The sequence below is a fragment of the Pseudophryne corroboree genome, unplaced genomic scaffold, assembly GCF_028390025.1.
Source record: "Pseudophryne corroboree isolate aPseCor3 unplaced genomic scaffold, aPseCor3.hap2 scaffold_397, whole genome shotgun sequence".
In the NCBI taxonomy this organism is placed as follows: Eukaryota; Metazoa; Chordata; class Amphibia; order Anura; family Myobatrachidae; genus Pseudophryne; species Pseudophryne corroboree.
Genome location: NW_026970038.1, coordinates 535,912 through 556,048, shown reverse-complemented (window position 1 = coordinate 556,048; position 20,137 = coordinate 535,912). Strand labels below are relative to the sequence as shown.

The following is a 20,137-nucleotide window of genomic DNA, read 5'->3' as shown; positions in this document are numbered from 1 at the left end:
GCTAATATATAGACTGGTTGATAAAGAGATAGTATACTCGTAACTAGTATGTATGTATAAAGAAAGAAAAAAAAACCACGGTTAGGTGGTATATACAATTATGGACAGGCTGCCGAGTGCCGACACAGAGGTAGCCACAGCCGTGAACTACCGCACTGTACTGTGTCTGCTGCTAATATATAGACTGGTTGATAAAGAGATAGTATACTCGTAACTAGTATGTATGTATAAAGAAAGAAAAAAAAACCACGGTTAGGTGGTATATACAATTATGGACGGGCTGCCGAGTGCCGACACAGAGGTAGCCACAGCCGTGAACTACCGCACTGTACTGTGTCTGCTGCTAATATATAGACTGGTTGATAAAGAGATAGTATACTACTAATATTATATACTGGTGGTCAGGTCACTGGTCACTAGTCACACTGGCAGTGGCACTCCTGCAGCAAAAGTGTGCACTGTTTAATTTTAATATAATATTATGTACTCCTGGCTCCTGCTATAACCTATAACTGGCACTGCAGTAGTGCTCCCAAGTCTCCCCCACAATTATAAGCTGTGTGAGCTGAGCAGTCAGACAGATATATAATATATATAGATGATGCAGCACACTGGCCTGAGCCTGAGCAGTGCACACAGATATGGTATGTATGTGACTGAGTCACTGTGTGCTGTGTATCGCTTTTTTCAGGCAGAGAACGGATTATAAATAAAAGTGGTGGTCACTGGTCACTATCAGCAAAACTCTGCACTGTACACTACTGAGTACTCCTAATGCTCCCCAAAATTAGTAAATCAAGTGTCTAAACGGAGAGGACGCCAGCCACGTCCTCTCCCTATCAATCTCAATGCACGTGTGAAAATGGCGGCGACGCGCGGCTCCTTATATAGAATCCGAGTCTCGCGATAGAATCCGAGCCTCGCGAGAATCCGACAGCGTCATGATGACGTTCGGGCGCGCTCGGGTTAACCGAGCAAGGCGGGAAGATCCGAGTCGCTCGGACCCGTGAAAAAAAACATGAAGTTCTGGCGGGTTCGGATTCAGAGAAACCGAACCCGCTCATCTCTAACATAAACATGTACATACGTGTATTTGTGTATACATGTATATACATGAGTGTGTGTGCATATATATATATATATATATATATATATATATACACAGCCAGTTCCCAGGAACAAAAGTCCTCCCCCGCTTCCGCTAAGTCCACAGCATGACGCTGGGGCTCCACTGGTGGAGCCAGGTGCGGTGGGGGCCCGTCTCAAGTGCTTCAGCAATCAGTGAGCTTGCTCACAGGTGGATCCCTGGATTCTACAAGTAGTGTCTCAGGGATTCAAGCTGGAATTCGAGACGTCGTCCCCTCGCCGTTTCCTAAAATCTGCCTTGCCAACATCTCCCTTGGACAGGGAGGCTGTGATAGAGGCAAATTCACAAGCTGTATTTGCAGCAGGTGATAGTCAAGGTACCCCTCCTTCAACAAGGAAGGGGTTACTATTCCACAATGTTTGTGGTACCGAAACCGGACGGTTCGGTGAGACCCATTTTAAATTTTAAATCTTTGAACACGTATATAAAACGGTTCAAGTTCAAGATGGAATCGCTCAGGGCGGTTATCTCAAGCCTGGAGGAAGGGGATTACATGGTATCACTGGCCATCAAGGATGCTTACCTGCATGTCCCCATTTACTCTCCTCACCAGGAGTACCTCAGATTTGTGGTACAGGACTGTCATTCTGCGGCGGGACTGCCGCATTCTAGATCAGTAAAAGCCCATTCCACGAGGAAGGTGGGCTCTTCTTGGGCGGCTGCCCGAGGGGTCTCTGCTTTACAACTTTGCCGAGCTGCTACTTGGTCGGGGTCAAACACATTTGCAAGATTTTACAAGTTTGACACCCTGGCTGAGGAGGACCTGGAGTTCGCTCATTCGGTGCTGCAGAGTCATCCGCACTCTCCCTCCCGTTTGGGAGCTTTGATATAATCCCCATGGTCCTTACGGAGTCCCAGCATCCACTTAGGACGTCAGAGAAAATAAGATTTTACTCACCGGTAAATCTATTTCTCGTAGTCCGTAGTGGATGCTGGGCGCCCATCCCAAGTACTTGTACATAGTTATTGTTAACAAAAGGGTTATTGTTGAGAGCCATCTGTGCAGAGGCTCCGTTGTTGTCATACTGTTAACTGGGTATAATATCACGAGTTGTACGGTGTGATTGGTGTGGCTGGTATGAGTCTTACCCGGGATTCAAAATCCTTCCTTAGTGTCAGCTCTTCCGGGCACAGTATCCTAACTAAGGCCTGGAGGAGGGTCATAGGGGGAGGAGCCAGTGCACACCAGGTAGTCCTAAAGCTCTCTTTAGTTGTGCCAAGTCTCCTGCGGAGCCGCTATTCCCCATGGTCCTTACGGAGTCCCAGCATCCACTACGGACTACGAGAAATAGATTTACCGGTGAGTAAAATCTTATTATATATATATATATATATATATATATGACTTGGGGTTTGTTTTATTAGATAGAGCATGTCCCTGTGAAGTGCCTTTTGGGGTTGTGGTTTTTCAGAAAGTTACAGGTTTTTTTTAATTAAGAGAAATATGCCCCATTATAGAGATCGGGCATTTCAATTTGTTGCCTGCGCAGTGTCCGCCAGCAGGGGGTGTACTAGAGTGCCTTCTCTTGAGAGCCGCAATATGGCCGCCTTCTCCCCGGTTATTCTGTAAATAGGAAAATAACCTCACAGGTTCACATAGGGCAGAGTTGCCACTACTAGTGCAGGGCTGTAACTTACAGTACTAAGGAAAAGCCATATACTAAAGCGGCACGGTGACCTCACCCCTCTCAGAGACACCAGGGCGCAGCACACTGGTACACACACCTGTTAGCTCAGGGCAGCACTATAGGACCCTCCTGTAATGCTGTGCTGGCGGCGTGTAGTGATCAGGGCACTGGGAGACTGGCTGGCTGGTCTCCGTCTCTGCTGCCTATAGAACTTCCACCTCTGTTATATATCAGGGCTGCTCTCCTGTTGTTATGATTCCAATACTCTGGTCTGGGGATATCTTATAGCAAGGACCTGAGTACTGGAACGTAATGCTTGGAAAGGGAGTGGGAACGGGAATAGCCCCTGGCGCCCTATCTCCGTTGTCTCGCCCGTGCTGTCAGAAATCTCTTGCGAGACTATGGTTGCTTGGGCCCATGGCAGCCGCGTTTGAAGGGCGGATTACGTCTGCCCAACTCCGATGCCCCCTCAGGTCTTAATGGGAGACCAAGAGAAATCCGAGACAGGGTGATAACAAGGGGCCCTCTACTAAACAACAAAGCCAGGGGCTCAAAACTAACTTTAAACTAGAGTATGTGCGGAAAACCGCCAGGGAAAAGGACAACCAAAATACCCACTTGTCCACTCTTCTACCCGGCACCGGCGAGTTCCGGAGAGGAGTGTGGGAGCGTAAACCTCCGCAAATGCACCAACACAGAATACAAAATAAAGCGGCCTAGGCCGCAGCACGCGGCAGAGCCGCCACTCACGAAAACCACACGAGATCCTCTAGCGACTGTTGCGGGTAAATGAGGACTGGAAGACTCCTTGGGAAGAGATGACAACACTAAGATTCAGGAACTCTGAGGACAGGAATGACCGGACACAGCAGAACTGGAACAGACGTCAGCAAACCAAAGCAGCATGCAGGAAGCTATTACCGGCGTCTGTGTGAAGCACTGAAAAGGTATTTAGCAGGGAGTCCTTCAATCAGAAGTTCAGAGCCTGATTAGCACAATGCCGTGCAGCTGCCTTGCTGCACGACCAGAAGACAAGTGTGTGTGTGTAGTTCACTTGATTGACCCTGCAAGGGGAGCGCAGTCCGTCCATGGCGTCCCCGTTGCTAGGGTCCAGGCGGCTCAGCGCGCCCGGCGTCCTAGCGTTGCTAGGGAGCCGGCGGCTAGCACGCTTGGCGTCCCTAGTTGCTAGGCGCCGGGCCGCGAGGACATCGCGGACCACGGCGCCTAACACCTGTGTGTTCTCTTCCTCTCCTACCTCACACTGGAACTGGCTGCCCAGAGAACGAGAGGGCAGCGGCTGACATCAGAGAGGGTGCAGCAATCTGTGTGGGCAGAGCCCCTCACAGCAAGGTGTCCTTATGCTGTGCCCCGTGTAATCACTGTGATCCATACAGACTCTCACCCTGGTATGCTCTCTATTATTTATTTTTTTACACTGCGGCATGCTCGAGGGAAGGGAGCAGGCACCACCCCACCGCCACTACTCCTCCGCCAGCATCACTGCCGAGCCGGTCAGTGTTCCGGCGGCAATGAGCAGTAGGCAGCCACCAGCAACAACAGTCAGGAAGCTGTTACTCCCGGCAGCAGTAGCGTCAAGCTGCAATTCAGCCAGCGGCACGATGATCCGGGAGACAGTGGCAGCACAGGGAAGCAGTACCCCCTCCAATCGCAGCACCAACTAGGAGACTGAGGCAGCAACCTGCCCCCAGCAGCAGCACCACCCTGATGATAGGTAAGATGCATTTTGGTGTCACAAGAAGGTGGCCGGAGTAGTGGCTGGCTGTGGTCACACCCCGGGGAAAAGTGATAGTGATTTCAGTGTTCCCTTGCGCGGGGATTGGATGTGTAGATGTATGGAGGCTATGTATGTATAGATGTGAGCGGCAGTGTGCGGATGTATGAGAGCGGCAGTGTGCGGATGTATGAGAGCGGCAATGTACGGCTGTATGAGTGCGATGGTGTGCGGCTGTATGAGTGCGATGGTGTGCGGCTGTATGCGTGCGGCGGTGTGCGGCTGTAAGAGTGCGGCAGTGTGCGGCTGTAAGAGTACGGCTGTAAGAGTACGGCTGTAAGAGTGCGGCTGTAAGAGTACGGGGTTGTACGGATGTATGAGAGCGGGGTTGTACGGATGTATGAGAGCGGGGTTGTACGGATGTATGAGAGCGGGGTTGTACGGATGTATGAGAGCGGGGTTGTACGGATGTATGAGAGCGGCAGTGTATGGATGTATGAGAGCAACAGTGTACAGTTGTGTGAGAGCGGCAGTGTGCGGATGTATGAGAGTGGCGGTGTACGGATGTATGAGAGCGGCAGTGTATGGATGGCAGCGTCATAGGGAGGGATGTCGGAATGCTGTTATAGGGTTCCTAATACAAAATGCCACGTTGGGCTTGATGGGCAGGTAGTGCGGCAAGCACACCCAAATTGGCATCTGACGTCGCCTGCAGTCCACACTGTTGTGAGGAGTCAGAGTTAATTTTGACTGTGTAGTGTACTCACAGAGGACCTACCGCCCGTCCCCTCCTCGCATCTGAGCAGCAGGTCAGGCTCTTATTTTCTTTTTAATCAGGAGAGGCCGAGTGAACTGTGAGCAGGGGGGCAGAGCTACATGGGACCCAGAGGGGCTGCTGTGCTGTCAGAGAGGGAGAGGAAGAGAGAGATGAAGCTACTGCAGATCCCCAGCTGATTGTGAGGTGCCGGGTTGAAGGGTGATGTGATCACCCTTCTCCCTCGCTGCCGCTGGGGACCGCATCTAGGCTTCCTCCATCGAGGGCATGCGGCGCAGCAGTGGGCAGCGTGTAATGAGTTTGTCTGACTCATTATACTGCTGCCTGTTGTGGACACCTCCGTCCGTACGGACTGGTGTACATGCCCAGCACAGAGGTGACAGTGTTGGTGGAAGTGCTGCCCAGTTCTGACCCTGCAGGCCTCCCTGATCTGACTGCGGCCGCTGCTACTGCTGCGGCCCGAAACCCCTGCCGGTCCCCCCCATAGACTTCTGCCTGTCCAGCGCTGAGGTACTAGGGGTATCCCAGCTACGGGAAGGGTATGTCTCTGGCTTTCTCTCCGGCAGGGGAAGGTGACAGCGGCGGAGGAAGTGTTGCCCACCTCAGACACTGCAGGCCTCCCCGATCCAGCTGCGGCCACAGCTGATGCTGCCAGAACCCCCTGCTGGTCTCCTTTGTTGACTGCCGCATGGCCAGTGCTGAAGTACTGGGGGTAGGCCAGCTACGGGAAGAGTGTATCTGCCTCGGGCTCTCTCTCTCTGTCAGGGGAAGGAAGGGCTGATTCTCTGGCACAACAGGGAGGGCTAGGCTGCAGGAACACAGCACTGGAAGAAACAGGAGGCCGAACTCATGACCAAAAAGTGAGCAGTGCAGTGATCAGCCCCCTAGTCTTTCCCTCTCTCTGGGTGCAGAGCTGTATTCTACAGAGAGAGCTGGGATGGGAAGAAGGGGAACGGCACCTGACACACACATACACGCGCGGCACCTGACACACACATACACGCGCAACACCTGACACACACACATACACGTGCGGCACCTGACACACACACACACGTAGCATCAGACACAATAAAATAAACATGCAGCACCTGACCCACACATACACGCGCAACACCTGACACACACACACATACACGTGCGGCACCTGACACACACACACGTAGCATCAGACACAATAAAATAAACATGCAGCACCTGACCCACACATACACGCGCAACACCTGACACACACACACATATACACGTGCGGCACCTGACACACACACGTACCATCAGACACAATAAAATAAACATGCAGCACCTGACACATGCATATACACGCAGCACCTGACACATGCATATACACGCAGCACCTGACACATGCATATACACGCAGCACCTGACACATGCATATACACGCAGCACCTGACACATGCATATACACGCAGCACCTGACACATGCATATACACGCAGCACCTGACACATACATATACACGCACACCATCAGACACACACATACACACGCAGTGCCTTACTCACACACACATAGACACGTGCAGCACCTGAGGCACACTCATGTACACACGCAGCACCTGACGCACACTCATGTACACGCGCAGCACCTAATGCACACTCATGTACACGCGCAGCACCTGACGCACACTCATGTACACGCGCATCACCTGACACAGACATACGTATTCATGCACAGCACCAGACATACACTTGTACACACGCGGAGCACCTGATACTCACACACATATACACCCGCAACACCTGACACACACACACACACGTGCGGCAGCTGACGCATACACACGCACCATCAGACACACTCATATATACACGCAGCACCTGACACACACATACACACAGGAGCTGACACACACATACACAGGCAGCACCTGACACACACACACATATACACGCGCAGCACCTGACACCACGCACTCACACGTACAAGCAATGCATTTCACGCCTACCTCCAGCCTCAGTTACAGGCTGCTGCCGCCTACCCCCCTCCCTGCATCAGCTGCAAAATATTTTGACCAAAGTCTAAAGGCCCGTACACATTAAACGATGTCGCTCTGTGAGCTACATCGTCTAATGTTTCCCCTCCCGGGCCGGCCGGCGGCCGACCGCTCATATCACTCAGTGACGTCACGCCCCCGCCAGCCCTGCATGAAGGTCGTGGACGACAGTCCACATCCTTCCTGCATGCCCTACCGACAGCGAAGATTGTTGCCGACCCGCGGGGCCGCGCATCGTTTGTCGCTGGCTGCATACACACTTAACGATAAAATGAGCGACGTCGCTCATTAAATCGTTAAGTGTGTACGGACCTTAAACAATTTGGTTTGGTTAATAAAATAATTTTGCACAGAACAGTGATGTTATACGAACATTTTCATTAAACATTTAAAAAATCAAATGTTTATTCTTACAGTGAAATTTTACATTTCTGAATAAAAAAAATAAATTTAAAAAAAGCGATGAAATTCCATAGACAAAAAACCTTACGGTTTCACATGTCCCATTAAGGCTTCTTAGACATGATCGAAATTTCAGAAACCTGTTGTAACTCTTCCACTCAAACTCCAAAAAGCAATGAAATTCCGATCATTAAGGCTGACGCCTTAATGGACGTGTTCCTTGCGCAATACAGATATGGTATGCCATCACAGCCTGTGGGTAAGTGCAGATTCAGCACTCTCACAGAGTGAGATTGCTGTCACTCACACAATGGTGGAGCTGCTAATTCACAGATTTGTGTGCTCATTGGAATACACACATGCAGTCTATGCTGCCTCAGTTGGATCTCCTTCACTTGACAGGGGGGTGCCCGAGCAGCGACCCTCCCCAGCTCTAGCCCAACTCCTACTTACCTGCCAGGTGAGATACTATGATCATGAAGGTGCTTCTCCCAGGGCAAGGCTCACCCATTGCACTCTGGGTGTGCTGCTCCTGCGATTTCCCCAAATGTGGGACACTTGACTGCATAATTTGTGTTTCCTCTGGTCGGCTCTCGTATAATTCAGATCTCTTTGTCTCAGGTCTCTCTCCAGCCTAGTTTGCTGTCTGTTTCCACTTCTCTTTTCTTGAGCCGCTCCCTTCTATGCCCTTGCGCACTATCCTGACTTCTCCCGTCTGCTTACTTTGTGCCATCCAACGCACAATGCGAACTTCAGGTAGTGCTGCAGGGCCCACACTCTTTTAGTTGCCTTACAGAGCAGCTCTGGAGCTGTTACAGTGCTCAGCTGCTGGAAGAAATCAGCTTGAATGCTTCAGTTGCTGGGGCATAGCCAACATGAGCCCCACACCGAAGGAGGATGGAGGTGTTTAATGCGAATTAGGGGTCATCCAAGCGCCGCAAAAGGCCGCCATGCCCTGCACATCCCTTTTTTCTTTTCATATGCAGACGAGGGTTGAAGCCAACTTTGACCCACTGCTTGGATGACATCACCATATGCAAATCCATCTGCTGCAGGCCTTCCCCCAGGAATGCTTGCACTAGTTGTTGCATTTGGTTTGTTGTTTGGGGGTGCTTCAGTATTAGGCAGCCTTCTGCCCTCCCATGTTCATCTGAAAATATGTGTTCTCCCTGTAGTTGTTGTCCCCAGATGAGAGTTCCCTTGTGCTGCCTCAGTTGAATCTCCTTTACTTGACAGAGATGTGCCTGAGCAGCGGCCCTCCCCAGCCCTATCCCAAATCATACTTATTTTGCATAGGAGATACCATGGTCATGAAGATTGTTCTCCCAGGGTGAGGTTCATTCATTGCATTCTGGGTATGCTGACCCCTGTGATTTCCCCAAATGTGGGAAACTCGACTGCATTATTTGTGGTAGTGGGGGACTGTGTTTGTGCTTTCCTCTGGTCAGCTCTGGTAAAAGTCAGATTTATTTGTCTCAGATCTTCCTCTAGCCTTGTTCTTCTTTCGAGAGTTCCCTTGTGCTGCCTCAGTTGGATCTCCTTCACTTGACAGGGGGGTGCCCGAGCAGCGACCCTCCCTAGCTCTAGCCCAAATCCTACTTACCTGCCAGGTGAGATACTATGATCATGAAGGTGCTTCTCCCAGGGCAAGGCTCACCCATTGCACTCTGGGTGTGCTGCCCCTGTGATTTCCCCAAATGTGGGAAACTTGACTGCATAATTTGTGTTTCCACTGGCCGGCTTTCATATAATTCAGATCTCTTTGTCTAAGGTCTCTCTCCAGCCTAGTTTGCTGTCTGTTTCCACTTCTTTTTTTTTTGAGCCCCTCCCTTCTATACCCTTGTGCACTATCCTGACTTCTCCTCCTGTCTGCTTACTTTGTGCCTTCCAATGCACAATGCAAACTACAGGTAGTGCTGCAGGGCCCACAACCTTTTACTTGCCTTACAGAGCAGCTCTGGAGCTGTTACAGTGCCAAGCTGCTGCAAGAAATCAGCTTGAATGCTTCAGGGGCTGGGGCATTGCCAACATGAGCCCCACACCGAAGGAGGGTGGGGGTGTTTAATGTGAACTAAGGGTCATCCAAGCGCCGCAAAAGGCCGCCATGCCCTGCATACCCCTTTTCTCTTTTCATATGCAGATGAGGGTTCCAGCCAACTTTGGCCCACTGCTTGGATGACATCACTGTATGCAAATCCGTCTTCTGCAGACCTTCCCCCAGGAATGCTTGTACTAGTTGTTGCATTTGGTTTGTTGTTTGGGGGTGCTTCAGTATTAGGCAGCCTTCTGCCCTCCCATGTTCATTTGAAAATATGTGTTCTCCCTGCAGTTGTTGTCCCCAGATGAGAGTTCCCTTGTGCTGCCTCAGTTGAATCTCCTTTACTTGACAGAGATATGCCTGAGCAGCGGCCCTCCCCAGCCCTATCCCAAATCATACTTATTTTGCATAGGAGATACCATGGTCATGAAGATTGTTCTCCCAGGGTGAGGTTCATTCATTGCATTCTGGGTATGCTGACCCCTGTGATTTCCCCAAATGTGGGAAACTCGACTGCATTATTTGTGGTAGTTGGGGACTGTGTTTGTGCTTTCCTCTGGTCAGCTCTGGTAAAAGTCAGATTTCTTTGTCTCAGATCTTCCTCTAGCCTTGTTCTTCTTTCGAGAGTTCCCTTGTGCTGCCTCAGTTGGATCTCCTTCACTTGACAGGGGGGTGCCCGAGCAGCGACCCTCCCCAGCTCTAGCCCAACTCCTTCTTACCTGCCAGGTGAGATACTATGATCAGGAAGGTGCTTCTCCCAGGGCAAAGCTCACCCATTGCACTCTGGGTGTGCTGCTCCTGCGATTTCCCCAAATGTGGGACACTTGACTGCATAATTTGTGTTTCCTCTGGTCGGCTCTCGTATAATTCAGATCTCTTTGTCTCAGGTCTCTCTCCAGCCTAGTTTGCTGTCTGTTTCCACTTCTTTTTTTTTTTGAGCCCCTCCCTTCTATACCCTTGTGCACTATCCTGACTTCTCCTCCTGTCTGCTTACTTTGTGCCTTCCAATGCACAATGCAAACTACAGGTAGTGCTGCAGGGCCCACAACCTTTTACTTGCCTTACAGAGCAGCTCTGGAGCTGTTACAGTGCCAAGCTGCTGCAAGAAATCAGCTTGAATGCTTCAGGGGCTGGGGCATAGCCAACATGAGCCCCACACTGAAGGAGGGTGGAGGTGTTTAATGCGAACTAGGGGTCATCCAAGTGCCGCAAAAGGCCGCCATGCCCTGCACGCCCCTTTTCTCTTTTCATATGCAGATGAGGGTTGAAGCCAACTTTGACCCACTGCTTGGATGACATCACCGTATGCAAATCCATCTGCTGCAGGCCTTCCCCCAGGAATGCTTGTACTAGTTGTTGCATTTGGTTTGTTGTTTGGGGGTGCTTCAGTATTAGGCAGCCTTCTGCCCTCCCATGTTCATCTGAAAATATGTGTTCTCCCTGCAGTTGTTGTCCCCAGATGAGAGTTCCCTTGTGCTGCCTCAGTTGAATCTCCTTTACTTGACAGAGATGTGCCTGAGCAGCGGCCCTCCCCAGCTCTATCCCAAATCATACTTATTTTGCATAGGAGATACCATGGTCATGAAGATTGTTCTCCCAGGGCGAGGTTCATTCATTGCATTCTGGGTATGCTGACCCCTGTGATTTCCCCAAATGTGGGAAACTCGACTGAATTATTTGTGGTAGTGGGGGACTGTGTTTGTGCTTTCCTCTGGTCAGCTCTGGTAAAAGTCAGATTTCTTTGTCTCAGATCTTCCTCTAGCCTTGTTCTTCTTTCGAGAGTTCCCTTGTGCTGCCTCAGTTGGATCTCCTTCATTTGACAGGGGGGTGCCCGAGCAGCGACCCTCCCCAGGTCTAGCTCAACTCCTACTTACCTGCCAGGTGAGATACTATGATCATGAAGGTGCTTCTCCCAGGGCAAGCTCACCCATTGCACTCTGGGTGTGCTGCTCCTGCGATTTCCCCAAATGTGGGAAACTTAACTGCATAATTTGTGTTTCCCCAGGTCAGCTCTCGTATAATTCAGATCTCTTTGTCTCAGGTCTCTCTCCAGCCTAGTTTGCTGTCTGTTTCCACTTCTTTTTTTTTTTTGAGCCCCTCCCTTCTATACCCTTGTGCACTATCCTGACTTCTCCTCCTGTCTGCTTACTTTGTGCCTTCCAATGCACAATGCAAACTACAGGTAGTGCTGCAGGGCCCACAACCTTTTACTTGCCTTACAGAGCAGCTCTGGAGCTGTTACAGTGCCAAGCTGCTGCAAGAAATCAGCTTGAATGCTTCAGGGGCTGGGGCATTGCCAACATGAGCCCCACACCGAAGGAGGGTGGGGGTGTTTAATGCGAACTAGGGGTCATCCAAGCGCCGCAAAAGGCTGCCATGCCCTGCACGCCCCTTTTCTCTTTTCATATGCAGACGAGGGTTGAAGCCAACTTTGACCCACTGCTTGGATTACATCACCATATGCAAATCCATCTGCTGCAGGCCTTCCCCCAGGAATGCTTGCACTAGTTGTTGCATTTGGTTTGTTGTTTGGGGGTGCTTCAGTATTAGGCAGCCTTCTGCCCTCCCATGTTCATCTGAAAATATGTGTTCTCCCTGCAGTTGTTGTCCCCAGATGAGAGTTCCGTTGTGCTGCCTCAGTTGAATCTCCTTTACTTGACAGAGATGTGCCTGAGCAGCGGCCCTCCCCAGTCCTATCCCAAATCATATTTATTTTGCATAGGAGATACCATGGTCATGAAGATTGTTCTCCCAGGGTGAGGTTCATTCATTGCATTCTGGGTATGCTGACCCCTATGATTTCCCCAAATGTGGGAAACTCGACTGCATTATTTGTGGTAGTGGGGGACTGTGTTTGTGCTTTCCTCTGGTCAGCTCTGGTAAAAGTCAGATTTCTTTGTCTCAGATCTTCCTCTAGCCTTGTTCTTCTTTCGAGAGTTCCCTTGTGCTGCCTCAGTTGGATCTCCTTCACTTGACAGGGGGGTGCCCGAGCAGCGACCTTCCCCAGCTCTAGCCCAACTCCTACTTACCTGCCAGGTGAGATACTATGACCATGAAGGTGCTTCTCCCAGGGCAAGACTCACCCATTGCACTCTGGGTGTGCTCCCCTGTGATTTCCCCAAATGTGGGAAACTTGACTGCATAATTTGTGTTTCCACTGGTCGGCTTTCATATAATTCAGATTTCTTTGTCTTAGGTCTCTCTCCAGCCTAGTTTGCTGTCTGTTTCCACTTCTTTTTTTTTGAGCCCCTCCCTTCTATACCCTTGTGCACTATCCCGACTTCTCCTCCTGTCTGCTTACTTTGTGCCTTCCAATGCACAATGCAAACTACAGGTAGTGCTACAGGGCCCACAACATTTTACTTGCCTTACAGAGCAGCTCTGGAGCTGTTACAGTGCCAAGCTGCTGCAAGAATTCAGCTTGAATGCTTCAGGGGCTGGGGCATTGCCAACATGAGCCCCACACCGAAGGAGGGTGGGGGTGTTTAATGCAAACTAAGGGTCAGCCAAGCGCCGCAAAAAGGCCGCCATGCCCTGCATACCCCTTTTCTCTTTTCATATGCAGATGAGGGTTCCAGCCAACTTTGGCCCACTGCTTGGATGACATCACTGTATGCAAATCCGTCTTCTGCAGACCTTCCCCCAGGAATGCTTGTACTAGTTGTTGCATTTGGTTTGTTGTTTGGGGGTGCTTCAGTATTAGGCAGCCTTCTGCCCTCCCATGTTCATTTGAAAATATGTGTTCTCCCTGCAGTTGTTGTCCCCAGATGAGAGTTCCCTTGTGCTGCCTCAGTTGAATCTCCTTTACATGACAGAGATATGCCTGAGCAGCGGCCCTCTCCAGCCCTATCCCAAATCCTACTTATTTTGCATAGGAGATACCATGGTCATGAAGATTGTTCTCCCAGGGTGAGGTTCATTCATTGCATTCTGGGTATGCTGACCCCTGTGATTTCCCCAAATGTGGGAAACTCGACTGCATTATTTGTGGTAGTGGGGGACTGTGTTTGTGCTTTCCTCTGGTCAGCTCTGGTAAAAGTCAGATTTCTTTGTCTCAGATCTTCCTCTAGCCTTGTTCTTCTTTCGAGAGTTCCCTTGTGCTGCCTCAGTTGGATCTCCTTCACTTGACAGGGGGGTGCCCGAGCAGCGACCCTCCCCAGCTCTAGCCCAACTCCTACTTACCTGCCAGGTGAGATACTATGATCAGGAAGGTGCTTCTCCCAGGGCAAGGCTCACCCATTGCACTCTGGGTGTGCTGCTCCTGCGATTTCCCCAAATGTGGGACACTTGACTGCATAATTTGTGTTTCCTCTGGTCGGCTCTCGTATAATTCAGATCTCTTTGTCTCAGGTCTCTCTCCAGCCTAGTTTGCTGTCTGTTTCCACTTCTCTTTTCTTGAGCCGCTCCCTTCTATGCCCTTGCGCACTATCCTGACTTCTCCCGTCTGCTTACTTTGTGCCTTCCAACGCACAATGCGAACTACAGGTAGTGCTGCAGGGCCCACACCCTTTTAGTTGCCTTACAGAGCAGCTCTGGAGCTGTTACAGTTAGAGATGAGCGGGTTCGGTTTCTCTGAATCCGAACCCGCCAGAACTTCATGTTTTTTTTCACGGGTCCGAGCGACTCGGATCTTCCCGCCTTGCTCGGTTAACCCGAGCGCGCCCGAACGTCATCATGACGCTGTCGGATTCTCGCGAGGCTCGGATTCTATCGCGAGACTCGGATTCTATATAAGGAGCCGCGCGTCGCCGCCATTTTCACACGTGCATTGAGATTGATAGGGAGAGGACGTGGCTGGCGTCCTCTCCGTTTAGAATAGATTAGAGAGACACTTGATTTACTAATTTTGGGGAGCATTAGGAGTACTCAGTACAGTGCAGAGTTTTGCTGATAGTGACCAGTGACCACCAGTTTTATTTATAATCCGTTCTCTGCCTGAAAAAAGCGATACACAGCACACAGTGACTCAGTCACATACCATATCTGTGTGCACTGCTCAGGCTCAGGCCAGTGTGCTGCATCATCTATTATCTATATATAAATAATATTATATATATCTGTCTGACTGCTCAGCTCACACAGCTTATAATTGTGGGGGAGACTGGGGAGCACTACTGCAGTGCCAGTTATAGGTTATAGCAGGAGCCAGGAGTACATAATATATTATATAGTGAGTGACCACCAGACACACAGTGCAGTTTATTTAATATATCCGTTCTCTGCCTGAAAAAAGCGATACACACAGTGACTCAGTCAGTCACATACCATATCTGTGTGCACTGCTCAGGCTCAGGCCAGTGTGCTGCATCATCTATATATATTATATATCTGTCTGACTGCTCAGCTCACACAGCTTATAATTGTGGGGGAGACTGGGGAGCACTACTGCAGTGCCAGTTATAGGTTATAGCAGGAGCCAGGAGTACATAATATTATATTAAAATTAAACAGTGCACACTTTTGCTGCAGGAGTGCCACTGCCAGTGTGACTAGTGACCAGTGACCTGACCACCAGTATATATAATATTAGTAGTATACTATCTCTTTATCAACCAGTCTATATTAGCAGCAGACACAGTACAGTGCGGTAGTTCACGGCTGTGGCTACCTCTGTGTCGGCACTCGGCAGCCCGTCCATAATTGTATATACCACCTAACCGTGGTTTTTTTTTCTTTCTTTATACATACATACTAGTTACGAGTATACTATCTCTTTATCAACCAGTCTATATATTAGCAGCAGACACAGTACAGTGCGGTAGTTCACGGCTGTGGCTACCTCTGTGTCGGCACTCGGCAGCCCGTCCATAATTGTATATACCACCTAACCGTGGTTTTTTTTTCTTTCTTTATACATACATACTAGTTACGAGTATACTATCTCTTTATCAACCAGTCTATATTAGCAGCAGACACAGTACAGTGCGGTAGTTCACGGCTGTGGCTACCTCTGTGTCGGCACTCGGCAGCCCGTCCATAATTGTATATACCACCTAACCGTGGTTTTTTTTTCTTTCTTTATACATACATACTAGTTACGAGTATACTATCTCTTTATCAACCAGTCTATATTAGCAGCAGACACAGTACAGTGCGGTAGTTCACGGCTGTGGCTACCTCTGTGTCGGCACTCGGCAGCCCGTCCATAATTGTATATACCACCTAACCGTGGTTTTTTTTTCTTTCTTTATACATACATACTAGTTACGAGTATACTATCTCTTTATCAACCAGTCTATATATTAGCAGCAGACACAGTACAGTGCGGTAGTTCACGGCTGTGGCTACCTCTGTGTCGGCACTCGGCAGCCCGTCCATAATTGTATATACCACCTAACCGTGGTTTTTTTTCTTTCTTTATACATACATACTAGTTACGAGTATACTATCTCTTTATCAACCAGTCTATATATTAGTAGCAGACACAGTACAGTGCGGTAGTTCACGGCTGTGGCTACCTCTGTGTCGGCACTCGGCAGCCCGTCCATAATTGTATATACCACCTAACCGTGGTTTTTTTTTCTTTCTTTATACATACATACTAGTTACGAGTATACTATCTCTTTATCAACCAGTCTATATATTAGCAGCAGACACAGTACAGTGCGGTAGTTCACGGCTGTGGCTACCTCTGTGTCGGCACTCGGCAGCCCGTCCATAATTGTATATACCACCTAACCGTGGTTTTTTTTTCTTTCTTTATACATACATACTAGTTACGAGTATACTAACTCTTTATCAACCAGTCTATATATTAGCAGCAGACACAGTACAGTGCGGTAGTTCACGGCTGTGGCTACCTCTGTGTCGGCACTTGGCAGCCCGTCCATAATTGTATATACCACCTAACCGTGGTTTTTTTTCTTTCTTTATACATACATACTGGTTACGAGTATACTATCTCTTTATCAACCAGTCTATATATTAGCAGCAGACACAGTACAGTGCGGTAGTTCACGGCTGTGGCTACCTCTGTGTCGGCACTCGGCAGCCCGTCCATAATTGTATATACCACCTAACCGTGGTTTTTTTTTCTTTCTTTATACATACATACTAGTTACGAGTATACTATCTCTTTATCAACCAGTCTATATTAGCAGCAGACATAGTACAGTGCGGTAGTTCACGGCTGTGGCTACCTCTGTGTCGGCACTCGGCAGCCCGTCCATAATTGTATATACCACCTAACCGTGGTTTTTTTTTCTTTCTTTATACATACATACTAGTTACGAGTATACTATCTCTTTATCAACCAGTGTATATATTAGCAGCAGACACAGTACAGTGCGGTAGTTCACGGCTGTGGCTACCTCTGTGTCGGCACTTGGCAGCCCGTCCATAATTGTATATACCACCTAACCGTGGTTTTTTTTTCTTTCTTTATACATACATACTAGTTACGAGTATACTATCTCTTTATCAACCAGTCTATATATTAGCAGCAGACACAGTACAGTGCGGTAGTTCACGGCTGTGGCTACCTCTGTGTCGGCACTCGGCAGCCCGTCCATAATTGTATACTAGTATCCAATCCATCCATCTCCATTGTTTACCTGAGGTGCCTTTTAGTTGTGCCTATTAAAATATGGAGAACAAAAATGTTGAGGTTCCAAAATTAGGGAAAGATCAAGATCCACTTCCACCTCGTGCTGAAGCTGCTGCCACTAGTCATGGCCGAGACGATGAAATGCCAGCAACGTCGTCTGCCAAGGCCGATGCCCAATGTCATAGTACAGAGCATGTCAAATCCAAAACACCAAATATCAGTAAAAAAAGGACTCCAAAACCTAAAATAAAATTGTCGGAGGAGAAGCGTAAACTTGCCAATATGCCATTTACCACACGGAGTGGCAAGGAACGGCTGAGGCCCTGGCCTATGTTCATGGCTAGTGGTTCAGCTTCACATGAGGATGGAAGCACTCAGCCTCTCGCTAGAAAAATGAAAAGACTCAAGCTGGCAAAAGCAGCACAGCAAAGAACTGTGCATTCTTCGAAATCCCAAATCCACAAGGAGAGTCCAATTGTGTCGGTTGCGATGCCTGACCTTCCCAACACTGGACGTGAAGAGCATGCGCCTTCCACCATTTGCACGCCCCCTGCAAGTGCTGGAAGGAGCACCCGCAGTCCAGTTCCTGATAGTCAGATTGAAGATGTCAGTGTTGAAGTACACCAGGATGAGGAGGATATGGGTGTTGCTGGCGCTGGGGAGGAAATTGACCAGGAGGATTCTGATGGTGAGGTGGTTTGTTTAAGTCAGGCACCCGGGGAGACACCTGTTGTCCGTGGGAGGAATATGGCCGTTGACATGCCAGGTGAAAATACCAAAAAAATCAGCTCTTCGGTGTGGAGGTATTTCACCAGAAATGCGGACAACAGGTGTCAAGCCGTGTGTTCCCTTTGTCAAGCTGTAATAAGTAGGGGTAAGGACGTTAACCACCTCGGAACATCCTCCCTTATACGTCACCTGCAGCGCATTCATAATAAGTCAGTGACAAGTTCAAAAACTTTGGGTGACAGCGGAAGCAGTCCACTGACCAGTAATTCCCTTCCTCTTGTAACCAAGCTCACGCAAACCACCCCACCAACTCCCTCAGTGTCAATTTCCTCCTTCCCCAGGAATGCCAATAGTCCTGCAGGCCATGTCACTGGCAATTCTGACGAGTCCTCTCCTGCCTGGGATTCCTCCGATGCATCCTTGCGTGTAACGCCTACTGCTGCTGGCGCTGCTGTTGTTGCCGCTGGGAGTCGATGGTCATCCCAGAGGGGAAGTCGGAAGACCACTTGTACTACTTCCAGTAAGCAATTGACTGTCCAACAGTCCTTTGCGAGGAAGATGAAATATCACAGCAGTCATCCTGCTGCAAAGCGGATAACTCAGGCCTTGGCAGCCTGGGTGGTGAGAAACGTGTTTCCGGTATCCACTGTCAATTCACAGGGAACTAGAGACTTGATTGAGGTACTGTGTTCCCGGTACCAAATACCATCTAGGTTCCATTTCTCTAGGCAGGCGATACCGAGAATGTACACGGACGTCAGAAAAAGACTCACCAGTGTCCTAAAAAATGCAGTTGTACCCAATGTCCACTTAACCACGGACATGTGGACAAGTGGAGCAGGGCAGGGTCAGGACTATATGACTGTGACAGCCCACTGGGTAGATGTATGGACTCCCGCCGCAAGAACAGCAGCGGCGGCACCAGTAGCAGCATCTCGCAAACGCCAACTCTTTCCTAGGCAGGCTACGCTTTGTATCACCGCTTTCCAGAATACGCACACAGCTGAAAACCTCTTACGGCAACTGAGGAAGATCATCGCGGAATGGCTTACCCCAATTGGACTCTCCTGTGGATTTGTGGCATCGGACAACGCCAGCAATATTGTGTGTGCATTAAATATGGGCAAATTCCAGCATGTCCCATGTTTTGCACATACCTTGAATTTGGTGGTGCAGAATTTTTTAAAAAAAGACAGGGGCGTGCAAGAGATGCTGTCGGTGGCCAGAAAAATTGCGGGACACTTTCGGCGTACAGGCACCACGTACAGAAGACTGGAGCACCACCAAAAACTACTGAACCTGCCCTGCCATCATCTGAAGCAAGAAGTGGTAACGAGGTGGAATTCAACCCTCTATATGCTTCAGAGGTTGGAGGAGCAGCAAAAGGCCATTCAAGCCTATACAATTGAGCACGATATAGTAGGTGGAATGCACCTGTCTCAAGTGCAGTGGAGAATGATTTCAACGTTGTGCAAGGTTCTGATGCCCTTTGAACTTGCCACACGTGAAGTCAGTTCAGACACTGCCAGCCTGAGTCAGGTCATTCCCCTCATCAGGCTTTTGCAGAAGAAGCTGGAGGCATTGAAGAAGGAGCTAAAAGGGAGCGATTCCGCTAGGCATGTGGGACTTGTGGATGCAGCCCTTAATTCGCTTAACAAGGATTCACGGGTGGTCAATCTGTTGAAATCAGAGCACTACATTTTGGCCACCGTGCTCGATCCTAGATTTAAAGCCTACCTTGGATCTCTCTTTCCGGCAGACACAGGTCTGCTGGGGTTGAAAGACCTGCTGGTGACAAAATTGTCAAGTCAAGCGGAACGCGACCTGTCAACATCTCCTCCTTCACATTCTCCCGCAACTGGGGGTGCGAGGAAAAGGCTCAGAATTCCGAGCCCACCCACTGGCGGTGATGCAGGGCAGTCTGGAGCGACTGCTGATGCTGACATCTGGTCCGGACTGAAGGACCTGACAACGATTACGGACATGTCGTCTACTGTCACTGCATATGATTCTCTCAACATTGATAGAATGGTGGAGGATTATATGAGTGACCGCATCCAAGTAGGCACGTCACACAGTCCGTACTTATACTGGCAGGAAAAAGAGGCAATTTGGAGGCCCTTGCAC

The 20,137-nt window shown here is 49.4% G+C and overlaps 10 non-coding genes and 1 pseudogene across 10 annotated transcripts; all 11 read left to right on the top strand.

Moving 5' to 3' along the window:
* The first annotated feature begins 8,142 nt into the window (after positions 1-8,142).
* Positions 8,143-8,305, top strand: LOC135023463 (U1 spliceosomal RNA). Its single transcript, XR_010220412.1, has one exon. It is a non-coding gene; the product is annotated as a U1 spliceosomal RNA (small nuclear RNA).
* Positions 8,306-8,976: 671 nt separating this feature from the next.
* On the top strand, positions 8,977-9,140 carry LOC135023440 (U1 spliceosomal RNA). The gene has a single exon (XR_010220390.1). It is a non-coding gene; the product is annotated as a U1 spliceosomal RNA (small nuclear RNA).
* Positions 9,141-9,292: 152 nt separating this feature from the next.
* LOC135023470 (U1 spliceosomal RNA) lies at positions 9,293-9,455 on the top strand. The gene has a single exon (XR_010220418.1). It is a non-coding gene; the product is annotated as a U1 spliceosomal RNA (small nuclear RNA).
* Positions 9,456-10,130: 675 nt separating this feature from the next.
* On the top strand, positions 10,131-10,294 carry LOC135023442 (U1 spliceosomal RNA). The gene has a single exon (XR_010220392.1). It is a non-coding gene; the product is annotated as a U1 spliceosomal RNA (small nuclear RNA).
* A 152-nt stretch (positions 10,295-10,446) lies between these two features.
* Positions 10,447-10,609, top strand: LOC135023474 (U1 spliceosomal RNA). Its single transcript, XR_010220422.1, has one exon. It is a non-coding gene; the product is annotated as a U1 spliceosomal RNA (small nuclear RNA).
* A 676-nt stretch (positions 10,610-11,285) lies between these two features.
* Positions 11,286-11,449, top strand: LOC135023453 (U1 spliceosomal RNA). Its single transcript, XR_010220402.1, has one exon. It is a non-coding gene; the product is annotated as a U1 spliceosomal RNA (small nuclear RNA).
* A 152-nt stretch (positions 11,450-11,601) lies between these two features.
* Positions 11,602-11,752, top strand: LOC135023479 (U1 spliceosomal RNA; annotated as a pseudogene).
* A 688-nt stretch (positions 11,753-12,440) lies between these two features.
* LOC135023446 (U1 spliceosomal RNA) lies at positions 12,441-12,604 on the top strand. Its single transcript, XR_010220396.1, has one exon. It is a non-coding gene; the product is annotated as a U1 spliceosomal RNA (small nuclear RNA).
* A 152-nt stretch (positions 12,605-12,756) lies between these two features.
* On the top strand, positions 12,757-12,918 carry LOC135023434 (U1 spliceosomal RNA). The gene has a single exon (XR_010220384.1). It is a non-coding gene; the product is annotated as a U1 spliceosomal RNA (small nuclear RNA).
* Positions 12,919-13,593: 675 nt separating this feature from the next.
* Positions 13,594-13,757, top strand: LOC135023444 (U1 spliceosomal RNA). Its single transcript, XR_010220394.1, has one exon. It is a non-coding gene; the product is annotated as a U1 spliceosomal RNA (small nuclear RNA).
* A 152-nt stretch (positions 13,758-13,909) lies between these two features.
* Positions 13,910-14,072, top strand: LOC135023468 (U1 spliceosomal RNA). Its single transcript, XR_010220416.1, has one exon. It is a non-coding gene; the product is annotated as a U1 spliceosomal RNA (small nuclear RNA).
* Positions 14,073-20,137: the final 6,065 nt, after the last annotated feature.